This window comes from Hoplias malabaricus, chromosome X2 (genome assembly GCF_029633855.1).
Source record: "Hoplias malabaricus isolate fHopMal1 chromosome X2, fHopMal1.hap1, whole genome shotgun sequence".
NCBI lineage: Eukaryota > Metazoa > Chordata > Actinopteri > Characiformes > Erythrinidae > Hoplias > Hoplias malabaricus.
The window spans coordinates 12,003,301-12,017,983 of record NC_089819.1 but is presented as its reverse complement, the minus strand read 5'-3'; positions in this window follow the sequence as shown (position 1 = coordinate 12,017,983).

Here is a 14,683-nt window from a genome sequence, read left to right as displayed (position 1 = left end):
AAAAAATTATGAGGAATAGTGCTGCTCTCATTTTGACACTTGTCAAAGTGCTGTCACATGGAGTAACACTTTGCTACCATAGTCTCAGAACCTCCTCTGGTGAGGGGAAACACCAGCTTGGAAGATCAGGCCAGCTTTGCCATTAAGGGAAGGAATGCTTGCAATGCCCAAACCCAACATAACACTATCTCACCAACTCACCAGAGGCAGAATACAAACCTAATTTGCCCAGAGGATTTGTTCTCACTGCACAAGCAGAATCCCATTATACACCATTTGTAGATGTTTTTGATTTTATCTCATTCTTTCACTTTCATCCCTCATTGCTCACTTGCAGCTCAACACAGATTCACAGAATTATATAAGCTATATAATATAAGATATATAATATTAAATCGGTCTCACTGTGAAATTCTGTAAATCTGTGTTGAGCTGCAAGTGAGCAATGAGGGATGAAAGTGAAAGAATGAGATCACCCTGCTGTGAAAACATTTTTTAATTATAAAACAGTTTTATATATATTAACTAAGGATGATACATTTGTGTTACATTTAACACCAAACATTTGAAAACAACAGAAAAAGTGCTTTGTTTTCTGTTGTTTTAGTGTGCTGTGATGGTTTGTGCAAACAAGCTTGTCTCTGTATCTTGTAAGCTCCTCTTGGGCTCGAGCTGAAGTGCTCCTTTGCCTCATGGAAAGGGAGAGAAGGAGCAGTTGGTGTGACTAAAATAGAGAGTGTGCAAACCTGGACAAGAGAAAGAAAGAAGAATACCCCAGGCATTGGCCCTGAGTGCACAGCCAGGCCCAGTTTCCTCAGAACAGAGAGCTCAAACTTACACACTGTTACTTAATCCCACACCGAGTTCAGGCCAAGACAGCATTTCTTCAGTAGATGCATTTTGTTATAACTTTATTCTCTGTCTGAATTCTGGAGAATTTTCAGTTATATTATGGAATGTTCTATGGCTCTGTTCATAACTCTGGACATCCTACTGATCAAATGAAGCCTTTCAAGTTCAGTATTCGTATCATTTTGTACATACCTTTAAAATGCAGTACATATTATCCATGATTTGAGTTGAATAATGATCAAAAACAGTAATTCTCAAAAGTTAGAAACCAAATTTCAAAAATCATGTTTAATTTCCGTCTCCTGCAGATATTCATGAGTAGATTAGAATGTTAAAGTGAAAATGCCCAAGATTCCAGCACTGTAATTAAAATTATAACTGTCAGCTGAGAAAAGGGAAAAGAGAACTTGCTAATCAGCTGCTGGTGTTCTCACAACCCCAGGGTCCAGTCCACAATATCTCTGAATGTGTTTTGGATAAGTGAGATTGTGAAAATACTTTTTTTAAGACTGATCTTTAAAGTGAAAACATCAAGGAAGATAATTGTCTGGAAAGGAATGGCAGCTGCAATAAAGGTTAAGTAAAAAGAGGGAGAAGAAGATAAATCACACTCATTTCCATTTAGGGAAATTGCTTCTCAGCATTTAACCCATCCATGACAGTGAACACACAAGCACAAAAAAAACCTGCCAATCACATCGACATCCAGGGAGCAGTCTGTAGGTTATGTGCCTTGGTTAAGGGCACTTCAGCTGTGTGAGCTCTAAGCTCAGGCCCAGAAAACAGTGTCTTTGCATAGAACCGATGTCTGGCTTTCTCCTTACTTAACATATTTATTTCTGGTAAAATTTTTTGAGTGGACTGTGATAAGTGACATTGGTTTCTGAAGTATTACTGAGCCCATGTGGATATATATATATATATATATATAAATATATATATATATATATATATATATATAAATATATATATATATATATATATATATATATATATATATATATATATATATATATATATATATATATATAACAATAGAATGACAGTTTCACTTTCAAAGCCTCTGCGGTCTCGAAGGTCACACACATACACAGGGGTGTCTAGCCTTTACCTACAAAGACTTTTCTGGGTTTTACTGAATCTTTTCATAATATTATGTGCAGTAGATGGTGAAAGGCCCCTGTACCAACGTTTTTTGGAGTTTGAAAGTTTCAAAATTAAATCAAATGGGTAAGTGAACACACTGAATAAGAATTAACACAGATTCTTTTTTATTGCATATTACCAAAATTCCCTTTTTATTTATCTATTTTATTATTATTATTATTATTATTATTATTAATAATAATACTAATAATAATAATTTTTTGGAATAGTGTTTGCTGCAGGGAGCTGGAGGCTGTGGGTTCGAGTCCCGCTATGGGTGGCTGTCTGTGAGGATTTGGTGTGTTTTCCCTGTGTCTGTGTGTGTTTCCTCCGGGTGCTCCAGTTTCTTCCCACGGTCCAAAAATACATGCTGATAGGTGAATTGGCGACTCAAAAGTGTCCATAGGTGTGAGTGAGTGAGAGAATGTGTGTGTGAATGTCGCCATGAGAAGGAATATCACCCCCTCCAGGGTGTATTCCTGTCTGGCGCCCACTGATTTCAGGTAGGCCCAGACCCACTGCGACCCTGAACTGGATAAGCGGTTACAGACAACGAATGTTTCTTTTTTGAGGTTTCTGTGTAAATGGTTATATATTCCTCATAAACACGAAAAAGCCAAAACCAAGCCAAATAATTCATAAAATAAATTTAATTATGGATGGTCTTTGGCAAAGCTACACCAAACTTAATCTAGGTTGTGTAACTTCTTTAATACAACATTCCAACAGGTATATCATGTATGAATTAATGAATGAATGAAATATCAGTGCGACATGATATTTCATTCATTCATTCATTATCTGTAACCACGTACCCAGTGCAGGGTTGCTGTGGGTCCAGAACCAACCCGGAATCATTGGGCACAAAGCAGAAACACACCCTGGAGGGGGCACCAGTCCTTCACAGGGCGACACACACTCACACATTCACTAACACATTCACACCTATGGACACTTTTGAGCAAGGTCCGAAATTATACAATGACAATTGGTGGGGACAATTTTTTCTTTGGGTCTTAATGGAAAACCAGTACAGCATATGCACATGCTTCAGTAAACTGAAGTCTTAAAATCCTTACAGAGTCTTGCTTGTTTACTATAATGTCTGCAGCACATTAATGATATGTCCATTACACCAGCTAATGTGTCACATACGACACAACAACCTTTGTAGTCAGAGGTCACCAAGAATATGTTATAGAGCAAAATCACCCAATGACCCTATTGGTTACTACCATACAAAATGTAGGCCTATACATGGTATTAAAGGCATAGACCACCCAATAATCAAAATCTGTCTGCAGTTTTCTTGCCCTGAAAATGATATTCATATTAATACAGAATCTCTTCCACTGGAACCATGTGTTAATTAATTCTGAATAAATGGGAATAATGTCACTGAAAGTCACTGTAGCTTAGGCTTTTGTTCTGTCTCATTTCTAATACTGCATGGAATGCCTTTATAAAGAAGCTTGGCCTTTGTTAGTCTCCAAAGTAAACTCTTTTAGTAATTCATGTTAAGTGAAACAAGATGAAAAATAAAAAACCAATGTGTCTCAGCCATGTACATCAAGTTCATACACCAATGTATTTATTCACTGCAGTAATATTGTTTTTATAGAACTACTTGTAGCAGCAACTAATATCTCACTAATACAGACACCAGATTATGATTATTTATTTATTTATTTATTTTATTTTATTTCTTGTTCAAATTTTCCTTTCCACCTTCAAATGGTGCATACATTACAAAGAGCTCATAGTAGATGTTAAGTTCCTGATGAGTTTTATACATTTCTGCTTATGTTGTGCATAAAAAACAAACAGTCCACATAAAAACCAGGCTTCTTATTTAAATGTTCTGTCCCACCTTAAAGGCAGACGAAGTTACGGAGCACCCGGAGGAAACCAAAGTGGACATGGGGAGAACACACCAAACTCCTCACAGACAGTCACCCAGAGCGGGACTTGAACCCACAACCTCCAGGTCCCTGTAGCTGTGTAACTGCACCATAGTACTGATCAGCTTTATTTTATTTATTTATTTATTTTTTATTGATTCAGCGATGTAAATTTCTGACATTTCATTTCTCCAGCACATTTTTATTTGTCAGGTGGCATTAGATTGGAACCAGTCTCAAAAACAATAACAGAAATTTAATGTATGAGGTATGCTTCATATTTTATATTTAAGCTTTTTAATTAATTTCCAAGGACATTATGCTAAAAGTCACCTGCTACAACAAAAGAGAAACACCATTTTAAATGTGTTTACAAAGGTCAGACAACAACCAAAGCTAAACTCATTCCAAATAACAAGACCAACACTTTCAAATATGAATAATTAAATATTTTTTTAAAAAAGTCTTTGCAATTGGCTGTGTTGTCCGTGATTGCGCCCGATTATGCTTCAAAGTGTGGGTCCCCCATGTGTATAATGAACAGTTGAGTCAAGAAGCTCACATTTTTAGCCACTTGGTGTCAGTGTAATGGCTGTTTCATAACATTGAAGAAGAATCATTGGTGAAAATGTCTCCTTTAAGGTTCTGGAATGTTAACACAAGTCACGCAGCTTCAAGAGTCAAACTAATCCCAAAAATTTCAGTCATGACTTCATGGTGGGTTGAGCATCCGGGAGCCAAGCGCGGCGGGGGAAATGTTTGTGTTGGTGTGTGTGTGTGTTTGTGTGCGTGTGTGTTGGGGGGATTCAGTGGATGTGTCCAACTTTAATTAACGCTGGTGCACAGTGCAGAGAGGCAGTAGTGGCGGGCAGGCCGAGCAGATAGTGGACCGTGCCCAGTCACTTCGCCAAGCGCCTTCAGGTTAATGCCAGGGTCCAGCGTGGGCAATGCGCCACCCCTAAAGAATCTCCATTCCCCAGCCCCTAAGGCCAGACTCAGAGAAAATATGCCTGGCTTTATGAAGCCTTCAACAGGGTTCAGATGTTCTTTCTCTGCCTGAGTGCACAGCAACACTGAAATATGCATAATGATGATGATCATTTAGTCAGGTATGGAAATAAATGTTAGATTTAACATTCGCACTGTATTAGATTATCATTATTTTTAAGCAGCTTCCAGATGGCATAGATCTGCTGTAATTTAGCCTCATGGTTAATGTATGCACTTGACTATTCACAACTTTGGAATCATTTGTCACATTATTTATAGCCACTGTTAACTTACAGTCGTATGCAAAAGTTGGGGTTCCCATGGTTTTGTTGATTAAGTGAAAAAAACAGCTGCATATTTTTATGTACACTTATTGTTTGTTGGCTCAATGTAACTTTTTATTTTATTTATTTATTTTTGCAAAAAATGAAGTACCTGTATATAAGGTAAATTGTACTTCAAAATTCTGCTAAGCAAAGTGAACACTTTAAATTACATCTCAATAACTTGCAATATTTCATTTGCCAACACGTAGAAATGCTAAATTTACAGGTTATTTGAAGTACTCAACTAGTTCCTCAAACACTCACATTTGTAGGCAATTGTCCAACATGTTTCTCCAACATGGGCGAACATGAGCAGCAACACTGCCTGTAGAACAACCATGCTTCCCAGTGAAAATAACAGCAGAACTTATTCAGTTCCCTACATTCCTTTAAGTAAGATCAACTTATGAAATTCACCAATGTAAAAGCTAAATTAATCAATTTATGCTCCATTAAGTAGGTGCAGATGGATATGATATATCCAAGGCACTTTGTGTGAGTTCAATTGCTGCTTAGTAACATAAGGATGAATCAAAACTAAAAAAAGAACAAGTCAAGAAAAAAAAACAACATTCAGACACATCTATCCCAAACTTTGAAAAGGTGATTCCAAACTTTTCAATAAGAGCATATGTTTTTCAAGCTGATATTTTGGATGACCCTTTTTTTATTTTTTATTTTTGCCAATTATATCATCTGTCTCCATTTGGCTGCTCTGAAACAGCCTTTTTATGAGTATATTTCAGTGTTGTTTTTGCTCAGGTCTGTAGGGATAGGTAGTCCACTGTAATGTTTACCACAGTGGATGAACTGGCAGGCTTCTGTGCCAGTCTGACAGCGAGAATGCCTCTTGTGAACATTTCCAAGGCTTTTTGTGCCAGCTTCTTTCGCCATATCCACTTCATCATCCCGCAAAAAGGGCATGACTCATGGCAAATAGAGAGTGGAGCTATGGGAGGGAGAAATACGAGAAAAATTTCCATTGAAATGTTTGCATTTTTCAACCAAGTGGGGCACTGATGAGGCCTTTACATTGGTTGTGCTTTTTTTTTTTTTTTTTTTTTTTTTTTTTTACATGAGATATAGACAATATGAGGCAAAAAGGCTACACCATATATCCAAATGTTTGGAGTGATTATTGCTATTTTAAGGTGCACCCACTTGCAATAGATTTCATACTGTCTTCAGAAAATCATTGGCAATAAATTGTATTACACTGGAGCAGTTGCATATGAGACTAAGGTCACCATGCTCAATGCCAAGTGTCAACAAAAACGGCCTTGATGAACTGTAGATAAATTAACTGAGTTTGTTTGTTTGTTTGTTTATGGTTTTACAAACTATAGACCATGTAGCAAAGCCGAAGAATAGCAAAAGAAAAAAAATGGGCTAAAGCAAAACAAGCAGCTGAGATCTAAGTCCCTGGAACTTAACTGCATCTGTGGGCTTAAACATTACGCATTGTCTCAGAGCAATTAAATGTTATGGCAGTGTTTCCCTGGGACCCCCCTTCCAACTCCCTTAATTTATTAGCATATCCAGCTGTGTGGAGAGATGGAGGGAGTGACTAGGAGAAGGAATGAAGGAGTGATGCTGGGGAATGGTTCCTCCTACTCATAGCATGTCTAAGCACAAATCTCCAGAGGTGCCATGAAATGAATGAACACCGAAGTGCCAGGGGCAGGAGAGAAAGCTTGACATGCTCGCTTCTTCTGGCCCCTACTGGCCAGGAGTGGAACTGCTAAGGTTTGTCTGTTTTTTACCACCTGCAGAGGATACATTCAGAATATCTCTCCAGTCCTCCAGTGCTTACCTAGGCACAGACAAGCAGGTTTTATGTTGTTTTGATTGGTCACTGCATGTATATTCTCAAGTGAGCTGGGATTTTTGTGACTCGGATGCGCAGTCTTTGAAATGGTAATGGATAAGAGATCTAACTGCTGGCGGATGCTAAGAATGAGTAGGTGGTTGGGGAGCCGCCACCTCGAAACACATCCCATTATATGGAGCCTTTTTTTCGCCCTGTGGTCAAACCGTAAAAGGCTGCTTGTTATGCTAATGGTGCTAGTCTTAGGCAGACTAGCCTTGGAAAGCATGCATAATGCTGTGCAAAGAAAACAGGTGATGTCCAAGCATATGTGGCATTTAAAGTGGGCAGTGTCTGGGTTGTCAGTAAAAGGACCCAGCGATCAATCACTGGCAAAGTCACAGCAACTGTGAAGGATGCCATTCCTCAATGGAGTGGATCACTTTGACAACTGAGCTATATCACAATAACATAAGGGCACTCCCAAAGGTGGCGGCCTACTAGGCCAAGATTAATGAAGCTAAATATGTGTGCTTTAGGCCTACACCAGAGAGGAGCTCTCCACTTCCCCAGAGACAGAGAGAGAGTGGAGGATGAAAAGCCAGCACTTTAAAAGGAATCGAACTCACTAACCATGGGTGAGTTCAGCTTTGGTGGCTCACTACAGTAGTCACAGCATTGTAAAGTAATGTGAAGAATTTTGACATGTCAGTTATGCAGTTTGGAGGCATTGTCTTTGGAGGACAACAAAGCCACATCTGTGCATGCACACACAACTGGGGATGGGCACCCCCCAAGGGACCAACAACCTCCAAAACCCAGTGTGAAAAGCAATGTTTTTTTTTTTGTTTTTTTTTTTTTGTCAATTTTCATCATTTGTTGTCAGACTTTGGGGAAAGTTTTCAAGAAAAAAAAGCCCTGGTGGAAGCTTTGATGTATCTTTCATGACTCTTTTCTCACACACACTGTTGCTGTTATGTTTTGCTGCCTTTGACAATACAGCTTTTACCCATTTGTGAAGGATACAACTTGGATTTTCACAGTGGATTCCTTAGAGGGATCTGGTGTCAACATCACGAAGGTTGTTATGGATGTCAGACCCTCAGGGGTAGTTAGTGGGTCTCTCTAGTTGGGGATCACTGCTGGAGTCCAGGTTTGAATCCCAGCTGTGCTAAGCGCCATCCAGGCGTTCTCCACAACGTAGGGCTTATTAAGAGGGAAGGATGGCAGGGTCATTCCTCGTCCTGTTGCTAAGCAACAAGCAACGGATCAGCCAGCAGGGCATCTGTATGGCTTGCACGGATGCCTACTTAGCCTTCTCCTCCAAATGTGTCGAAATCTTTGTCAATCCAATGATGGCAATGGGCACTTCAAAGAGGGGAGGTGTCAGTGACACTGGCAGGAGGAAGCAGCCTTTGCCCTTTAGGTGTAGTGATGCTAACATTTCATTTCAGCAGCTGCAACTGAGAGCCACAAGACTAAAAAAGAAGACTGCTCTGGGAAAGCCGGGACTTGTGATTCATATATATATATATATATGTATATATGTATCTCCCTCTGGGGTCAATTGTGATGCAATAAAAAAGCAGCATTTCACATTTATTTTAATGACTGTGTTGTTGTTTGTGTAGAAACGCAATGCAATTTTCTGTGGAGAAATCCAATGGGAAACATTGAATGTATATTTGTAAAAAAATGGAAATAAGGGAAAATAAAACTGGCCGTTAATGATTTAAATCCAGAGAGGGTAAAGTCTCAGCTAGTATTGCCTATTGGTTTGAGGGGACACAATGAATACTAGATGCTTATATTCTAAGAACTGTCATAGAACACGAAAAGGCTATACAAATAGCTTCGAACCGACTGCTGCCAGGCTCCTGAACAAAACAGCAAACTACTGATTTTTATTTTTAAAGGCTATCATTTTTTCAATATTGTAATGTACAACGTTATAAAGTGCAAGAAATCCATCCATCCATCCATTATCTGTAACCGCTTATCCAATTTAGGGTCGCGGGGGGTCCAGAGCCTACCTGGAATCATCGGGCGCAAGGCGGGAATACACCCTGGAGGGGACAAGTGCAAGAAATCACTAAATGAAATAACGACTATGTGGAATTTTCAGCATGTTTAATATCCATAACTGTAATAACAACATGATGTAATTTAATTCAGTTTATTAAGGCATGTGCTCATATATTAAAGGAACACTATGTCAATTTTTTACATTGAAATAACAGCTTCAGAATTGTTGTGATGCTTCAATAACCTGTAATAAGGAGAAAAAAAGGCCTCTGTCATTCCTACTCTGGGCTCAGCACTGCAAAAACTGCACTATGAATCTTCCTGAGGAGGGTAGGAAACAACCATGACCCACTCCCTCCCTCTTTACAATGATTTCAATAGTGCTGTAAAAATGTATTACAATAGGGGGAGTCACAGGAGCAAAAATCCTAGTCTTATCTAGTGTTCCTTTAAATAGTTGCATCTATTATTGCATATATATTCATATACACATTTAATTATTTAATTATTATTTATATTATTAGTTTACAAAGTTTTTAAAACCAGAACTATAAACCAAACCATGACCATGTCCCTAACAAAAGAACCCAAATCTAACCCTAATTCTCAGCTAGTGGGGAAATATAAAAGAGGAATGTATAAAACTTATAAACTTGTAAACATATAAACACAGAAGTTCACCCACAAGGCAGAAACATTAGGAACTGTCAACAACAGCAGTTTATCACCTCCAATGGTGAATAAGAATACTGGTTAATTACATTGTTTTTCACCATGACTCAACAAGAATTTCAACCTCATTATTTGTCTCACTTCCAAACTCACAAACACATCTGAATTAACACCTAGCTGTAAGCATCTCGGTCCTTTTTGAGTGTCAGAACTGAACAATACCTGATAGAACCAAGATCAACTGAGATTGTTATGACAAATCATGCTCAACCTCTTGTAACGGAACACCAACCTAACCTTTGGGGTGAGCTGGAATGGTATTTGTGATCCAGAGCAAATCATCTAACTTCCATATCAGACCACATTAATGCACTTCAGGCAAAATGCAATCAATCCCTCACAACAATGTTCCAACATTTAACGTGAAGTTCTTCTGTGAGAGTAACGGCTGCAACTGCAGAAAATGTGGGACAAACCTTCCTATTGGTACACTTCGTTTCAGAAGAAATGTTGGACAAGCAGAAATGTTTTCAAGCTCCATGTTGGAGATCTGTGTGTAATCCACAAGCTGCAGTGTGACACTGCACAGACCCTATTCAACACAAACCCGCTTGTGACCCATCTTTCTAATCCAGATTACCACTCACAATACGGGCTAAATCAGGCATCTGGCACCTGAAGCCCATCACTTCTGTCCAACAAAGCAGCACACCCAGCTAAACAGTATCCAGACTGCTGGGTTCTCTTTCAAATGGCCAAGATTGTTTTGAAAAAGCTAAACATTACACCAATCACAGCAAGAATGCAGGAATGGCAGGGTCATTTCTCAAATAAGGTTTTTTCCACATTGTTGTAGGTCACTTTTTCATGGTTAGAGGTGATTTTTATTCATTTTGTAATTTTTGGACCATTTTTATTATCACCTCTGAAACTTATCAAGGGCTTTCAAGTTTGTCCTTTAAAGTATTTTAGCACAGCCTTATTTAGTTATTTACTTCACTATAACTTGCCTATACGTTACTTTGCTTGCATAGGGAAGAATGGTTTTCCAAAAATATCTAGAGAACCCTAGAATACCTATTAGACCACCAAACTGGCCATATTAGTGACAGGACAATCAAGCTCCCCTCTTACTGCAGATCTGAAATCATCAACAGATGTGACAACTCAGATGTGAATCCTAAAGAATGTGCAATGTTCAAGTAAACATTACAGAGAAAATGAAATACAAAAGAAACTATGTGTGATTAATGGAAATGAGCAGCTGGTGTTCTCATGATAACAGGCTGGTCATCTCAAACCCCACCCCTCAATATCGCTGGAGATTTATTGGATTAGTTGGACTGTGAGAAGCAGAAAATGCAACCAGCTTGTAAAAATGAACTATGTCTCTTGCTGGTGAGGTTCCTCTGGGGGCTGTGGCTTCATCCTAATTTTAAAGATATACAGTATGTTGGCAGGTAGAAAAGTGTGAGTGTGTGAGTGACTGGGTGAGTGTGTGAATGACTGGATGAGTGTGTTATGCCCCATGATTTACTGGGGCCCTATTCACCCAATGAATTCAAGTAGGTTCTGGACCCACTGCAACACAATTCAGGTTGACACAAGTACAGAGATGAAAGAATGAATGAACAAATTTATTAATTAATAAAATGGATGGATGGATAGATGGATGAAATCAACAAAATAATTTAATTAATATCCATGTGAATTGAAATAAAAATAATGGTGGACCTATATAAGCAACATATGACTAGGATTAGAAACCAGAAAGCAATTGGCCTTAGGATAAATTGATGGTTTCCAAGTCAGAAAAAATTGTATAAGGACTAAGACTGTGGCTTTACATCATATAATAAAATGGTCAAAATAATTATTACCACACAACACTACCACTACATCAGTATCACTACAGCACTGAGATTCATCTGCCACCCAAGTCGTACCTGCTCTGTGGTGGTCCTGTGAAGGTCCTGACCATTGGAGTACATGGTGAAAGGGGGAAACTAAAGTATGTAGAGCAACATATTGACTATAGTCTGTACAAAGTGCTTCTGTATGGACAGTGAAGCTGAGAGAATGGATGGTGAGTGTAGAAACAAGGAGGGGGTCATAATGTTACGGTTTATATAACAGTTTACAGCACTCCTGTAATTCTTCTTCAAGCACACATCAGACGTTACTAGTGGACAGGGGATTACTTTGACAGTAAAACTTTAAGTTATAAACTGTCTTTATTCAAGTCTTACAAAACTGTCTGTTCACCACACATGGTGCTCCGTTTTGTTGTATATGCATGTATTTCCTGAAATCTTGTTTTCATTGTGTTCTATTGATTTTTCAATCTGATCTCATTCTGTTTTAACTCAGCAGATAAATAGAATCAGTGTGCTGAAATTTGCAGTGAAATGTTGTATTTAAGTATGTTCCCTGTAGAGAACAGAAAATCCTCTCTTCGAAATATGAACGACCTGAATATGAATAACCTTTTATTTAACCATGAAAAAATGCCATTTTACCAAATACGTATGGGCACACAACTGTATATCTCTGCCAATCTCATTCTAGAGCTATTCTGATTTAGATTCTTAATTTCGGATTAGGAATATAAGAAAGCGACACATCCCATATACACAGACAGTGCTGCAGTTTCCAGCTCTTATTCTTCTTCAGCTTTGCCTTGTTTAAAATTTAATAGCTGTTTTCATTCTGTCTGGATTTCTGGCGTCTGGCGTTGGGCTGATAAAGTGGGGATTGTGCGGCAGGGCTGATGTTAATCACATCAGGATCTTCACTGTGGTAATGAATGAGCATTTTCCCCTCGCTGCATTTCTCCTCAGGGGGGCGTAATCTAGGGCAGGAATACAGTTGTTTACCATAGTTATTGCTGAGTAGCAGAGATTGAGTGAGAGCTGCTGGAGCATGTTTTTTTGTAGACTAGACCAGACGCTACTGAAATATTCATATTAATAGGGTTGGTACAGTTGCTGATTCATCATTTGCATCGCTTGAACTCACAGTTACCTTTACTTAACGACAACTGACCCCGAGAAGACACGAAAAAATAGGGTGTACACTGTAAAATCACAAATTGAATACAAATCCATCTCCAACTTCTTTACACAATGCTGTATTTTGTTGAGATGCAGAACAATCCTTTTTCTGACTCCATTTTTTAATAGAACCGCTGCAGGCCTGAGACTGCCCTACTTTAATTTCCAGTCGTTTTTATTTTTTCCCCTATTTTTTTTTTTAATCCTCCTCTCCTGGTGATGGTGGATCCTGGTTTAAATATAGTATGGCGCAGATGTTTTAGTTTCTCAGGAGCCTGCAGGTGACACTTGTATGGAGCAGCACTGGGCCATGTGTAAAATAGCAGCCACTACAGAAGCAATAAGATGCGGTCCGATCACATGCTACATAAATACTGTAATCAAAAGTGACCGCTCCATCTCCCAGATCAATCTCCCTTCTCACGAAACTCCACACTGCAGCCTCACACTCATATCAGGGTTCATACGAACAGCATCATCTCTTGCCAGATACAACACTGATAGAGAATAATAAACACAATAACTGGAGACAGTGTCATAAAACCAGTTAAAGTGCACTGTCTTGAATAAATACATTTGTGATAATACAATAGCACAGAAAATTTGAAAATTTGAAATTTGACCTTGTAGTCATTTGCAATATGTCTCTACAATGTCCGGTATAACACAATTAGCAATAATTTGTGTTATCTACAAAATGCCTTTAATACCCCACAAGAAATCTTGGGAAAGCTCCCTTCCATAAAGGACCAGGCTGAAAAATCCAACTAAATGCCCTCAGACACCACTGCATTAAAAGCTAATGTCCTACGTCATCAAACTGGCTTGGGAATACGTTGACCAATATTGTCAACATTCACAATTTGTTGCTGCATCTGCCTGTGTGTAATATGCATACAGAAAGTCATATGTTAATCATTTTCAAAAGCATTGTACTGTATTTTTATATGGGCTAGAACTCATCTTAAAACATGTACAGCAAAAGTATCACTGAAAATATTGGACATCGCAGTTGTTGTGTGTGAAAATAACGGACAACGTTTATAGCAGGTGTAAAGTTCAAAAGCCTATATCTGACTAGGTATGGGGCATGCTGGGAAATGGAAATATATTGACACATTGACTTCAATAACACATCACACAAGTTATCAGTAATAACTTACACAGTTATACAGATTTGATTTGGCAGTGTAAAGACCATAATACTGCAGAATGTTTTAAAACCAAACTTTGGTAAGACTACATTGTCCACACAAGAAAATAACAGAATACCACTGTAGCTAGATTAATGTTTGAAAATAGATATGTCCTGTTCAGATGCAGTGTAAATATGGTATTTACACACATGCTTTTATAATTACAAGCATGACACAGCATTTTATTGAAACATAATTGTTCAATTACTAAAATCTGAATTGAGAAACCTCTAGTTATCATTATTCAATCACATTCACATTTATTCAATGTCTGTAACCACTTATTCAGTTTAGGGTCGCAGTGGGTCCAGAGCCTACCCAGAATCACTGGGCGCAAGGTGGGATCACACCCTGGAGGAGGCACCTGTCCTTCGCAGGTTGACACACACACTCACACCTATGGACACTTTGGGTCACCAATCCACCTACCAACATGTGTTTTTGGGTTGTGGGAGGAAACGTAAGCACCCAGAGTAAGCCCACATGGGGAGAACACACCAAACTTCACATTCATCAGGAGAGGGGCTCAAACCCACAACCCCAGGAGGCTGGAGCTGAGTGACAGCAACACTACCAGTTGCACCACATGATGCCCGTAGTTAATGATCATTATTCATTCATTCATTCATTCATTCATTCATTCATTCATTCATTCATTATCTGTAAGCTCTTATCCAGTTCAGGGTCGCAGAATTATCATAATTAGTAGTATAAA